The sequence below is a fragment of the Electrona antarctica genome, assembly GCF_951216825.1.
Source record: "Electrona antarctica genome assembly, chromosome: 13".
NCBI classification, from domain to species: Eukaryota; Metazoa; Chordata; class Actinopteri; order Myctophiformes; family Myctophidae; genus Electrona; species Electrona antarctica.
In genome coordinates, this window is record NC_136794.1 from 23,671,247 (window position 1) to 23,675,960 (window position 4,714).

Genomic DNA, 4,714 nt, shown 5'->3' on the forward strand with positions numbered 1-4,714 from the left:
TTTTACTTTTAGACCCCAGCAGCAAGTCAGTAACGATATAAGTCAAGAACGATGCACGTTGGGAATGCATGCCCCACCTGGTCATGCAATATCTGCTGTACCCGCTGTCAGAGTACCCAGAAGCGATACCCGTACCCACTATATGGAAAGTAACTAGTTTAGGGGAGGTGATGATATTGAGATGTCACTATATGTCACTGTCATTTCGATTGGGCCTTTTGACCTGGCCTCGATTGGGCCTTTTGAGAAACCAAAAATACACAGGGAAGACATTCCTATAAATATTCTAACCACACCTACTGTATAATGAATTGCATTTTTATAGCGCTTTTCCAAGTGCTCAAAGCGCTTTACAATGGTTCATTCATTCATACATTGGGAGGTGAAGCGGCGAACAGTCGACGCCAGCGTCCTCACTTCCCACCTGGGGGTCTATTAGAGTAATGTTCCATAGACACATACAAAACAGAAAAAGTACAACAATCACGGCACTCCATCTTTAACCACTAAGCCAAAGGGAATTCTCTATGATTCAGGTGAGATATTAGACTTTTTAGGCTGAGGTTGTGAGCCACTCTGCTACACTCACCCCCCTTTTGACCTCATCCCACGGGGAAACCCAATTCGGGTCACAGCACCATTGTAACACCTATGAATCGAACCCTGCTCTCCCACGTGGAAAGCCAACATCTTTCCAGCCATAGGGATATCCCTATATGATTTGGGGGAGATATTAAACTTTTTAGGCCATCACGTTGAGGTTGTGAGCCATTCTGCTACACATGGTGGAAAACATACTCACATTTTGAGGGGCGTTAGCCCCTCCTATATCGTCACCTTATTAAACTAATTGCCTAAGTCATTTTTTCAAGGTTTTCAGGAAACACAAAAAACTGTGCCAAATGTAGAATATATTATATTTCAAAAAATAGGAGAAAATATGACTATTGACATACAAATAAAGTTGTATGTCAATCATGTAACATGTAAGGATAAAATGACTTAGGCCAATATCTGAACATGCCATTTTATCTTAGGCAATTATAAACCTTATTTAGGCCAAATTACTTACTGCAGTAAGTGACTTAGGCAAAATGTTTTTATTCCAATTATTTTTAATAGACCATGGTTTAGGGTCAGCCACAGAGTGTTTAAAATAATATCAGAGCACAAAGACATTTGATACTGAAGGGGAGTGAATGGGACTGAATGGGAGTGAATGGGAGTGAATGGGACTGAATGGGAGTGAATGGGACTGAATGGGACTGAATGAGAGGTACTGTTACTATGGGACTGATACTATGGGAGTGAATGGGACTGAATGGGAGGTAGTTACTATGGGAGTGAATGGGAGTGAATGGGAGGTACTGTTACTATGGGACTGATACTATGGGAGTGAATGGGACTGAATGGGAGTGAATGGGAGGTAATGTTACTATGGGACTGAATGGGACTGAATGGGAGTGAATGGGAGTGAATGGGATTTAATGGGACTTAATGGGAGTGAATGGGAGTGAACGGGAGTGAATGGGAGTAAATGGGAGTGAATGGGAGTGAATGGGAGTGAATGGGAGGTACTGTTACTATGGGACTGATACTATGGGAGTGAATGGGACTGAATGGGATGAATGGGAGTGAATGGGATGAATGGGAGGTACTGTTACTATGGGACTGATACTATGGGAGTGAATGGGAGTGAATGGGAGTGAATGGGATGAATGGGAGGTACTGTTACTATGGGACTGATACTATGGGAGTGAATGGGAGTGAATGGGATGAATGGGAGGTACTGTTACTATGGGACTGATACTATGGGAGTGAATGGGACTGAATGGGAGTGAATGGGAGTGAATGGGAGGTAATGTTACTATGGGACTGAATGGGACTGAATGGGAGTGAATGGGAGTGAATGGGATTTAATGGGACTTAATGGGAGTGAATGGGAGTGAACGGGAGTGAATGGGAGTAAATGGGAGTGAATGGGAGTGAATGGGAGGTACTGTTACTATGGGACTGATACTATGGGAGTGAATGGGATGAATGGGAGTGACAGTCCCATAGTAACAGTACCTCCCATTCACTCCCACTCACTCCCTTTCACTCTGAATGGGAGTGAATGGGATGAATGGGAGTGACAGTCCCATAGTAACAGTACCTCCCATTCACTCCCATTCAGTCCCATGCAGTCCCATTCACTCCCATTCAGTCCAGTTCACTCCCATTCACTCCCATTCAGTCCAGTTCACTCCCATTCACTCCCATTCAGTCCAGTTCACTCCCATTCACTCCCATAGTAACAGTACCTCCAATTCACTCCCATTCACTCCCATTCAGTCCCATAGTAACAGTACCCCCCATTCACTCCCATTCACTCCCATAGTATCAGTCCCATAGTAACAGTACCTCCCATTCACTCCCATTCACTCCCATAGTATCAGTCCCATAGTAACAGTACCTCCCATTCACTCCCATTCACTCCCATAGTATCAGTCCCATAGTAACAGTACCTCCTATTCACTCCCATTCACTCCCATTCAGTCCCATAGTAACAGTACCCCCCATTCACTCCCATTCACTCCCATAGTATCAGTCCCATAGTAACAGTACCTCACATTCACTCCCATTCAGTCCCATTCACTCCCATAGTATCAGTCCCATAGTAACAGTACCTCCCATTCACTCCCATTCAGTCCCATTCACTCCCATAGTATCAGTCCCATAGTAACAGTACCTCCCATTCACTCCCATTCACTCCCATAGTATCAGTCCCATAGTAACAGTACCTCCCATTCACTCCCATTCACTCCCATAGTATCAGTCCCATAGTAACAGTACCTCCCATTCACTCCCATTCACTCCCATTCACTCCCATAGTATCAGTCCCATAGTAACAGTACCTCCCATTCACTCCCATAGTATCAGTCCCATAGTAACAGTACCTCCCATTCATTCCCATTCACTCTCATTCACTCCCATGCATTCCCATTCACTCCCATTCCGTCCCATTCACTCCCATTCACTCCCATAGTATCAGTCCCATAGTACAGTACCTCCCATTCACTCCTATTCAGTCCCATTCTATCAGTCCCATAGTAACAGTACCTCCCATTCACTCCCATAGTAACAGTCGCATAGTAACAGTACCTCCCATTCACTCCCATTCACTCCCATAGTATCAGTCCCATAGTACAGTACCTCCCATTCACTCCCATTCACTCCCATAGTATCAGTCCCATAGTAACAGTACCTCCCATTCACTCCCATAGTATCAGTCCCATAGTAACAGTACCTCCCATTCACTCCCATTCAGTCACATTCACTCCCATAGTATCAGTCCCATAGTACAGTACCTCCCATTCACTCCCATTCACTCCCATTCACTCCCATAGTATCAGTCCCATAGTAACAGTACCTCCCATTCACTCCCATTCAGTCCCATTCACTCCCATTTTGAAATGTGTGTTAAAATGGCCTAAGTCACATTTTATTATGACTTAGGCAAAATAAAATGGCCTAAGTCTCACTCTTGACATAGGCCATTTTTTTAATAGGGTGTAACAGGGAGGCCTTTTACGTTAGGGCTTAGGCGATTTTACCAGAGGTGGCCAGCATCACCAGGAGTTGATTTAGGCCAAAAACTCATTTTCGGCAAAAAATGACTTAGGCCATTAGTTTAATAAGGTGACGATAGGTTTAATGTTTGTTTTTAGTTCAATGTCTGTTTTAAAAACGCCATTGACAATGAAGGGAAAATTTACATCATCTTGTCCCTAACACATTACATTACATTACATTACATTACAGTCATTTAGCAGACGCTTTTATCCAAAGCGACTTACAATAAGTGTATTCAACATAGGTAGGGAACAAAAACTCCTAATCACCAGAAGTCTTTAGTGCATTTTCTGCAAAAACAAGCAACCAAGAGTATACCTAGCGCTAAGGTAAAAGTGCAATATATCAGCTACCTATTTCCTTAGCCAGATGAGACAAACTAGCTAAATCAAATGAGCATGAGCTAAAACAATTAAGTGTATCGACTAAACAAGATCCAATAAACAATACAACAATAGAAAACAAGCGTTCGTACAACTAGTTAACAACAAGTAGGTCAGGCAGAGAGGAAGGGTAGTGTTTCCTGAAGAGGTGGGTTTTCAACCTGCGGCGAAATATGGGCAGTATCAGTCCCATAGTACAGTACCTCCCATTAAATGCCATTAACAATAAAGAGAATTTAATGTTTGTGTTGGCACCGTTTGTTTTACATCACCATTACATCAACTAATCAACATGAGTTAGACTTTAATATATTAGCGCCCCTCACTTCACACGGGTGTAATATTTACTGTGGAATAATTCAAACTGTAGGCCCTACTTGAGTAAAAGTACAAAAGTATTGGCATCAATTCAAAATATACCAAATACCAAAAGTAAAAGTAGGCTAATCATTATGCAGAATGTCCCGTTTCAAGTTTTCAAATGTATAAAAATACCAGATCTACAAGCTCAAATGGCCGAAATAAGGTATAATAACTATTGTCTCCACCAGGCCGAAGGCATGGGGAGAGAGTATGTTTTGCACTCCGTCCGTCCGTCCGTCCGTGTGTCCGTCCGTCTGTGAACAGCTAATCTCCGGCACCGTTAACCCGGTCGATGCCAAATTTTGCACACACACTCCCTGGATGCCAACGATGGACCTCTGCCCCAGAATTTC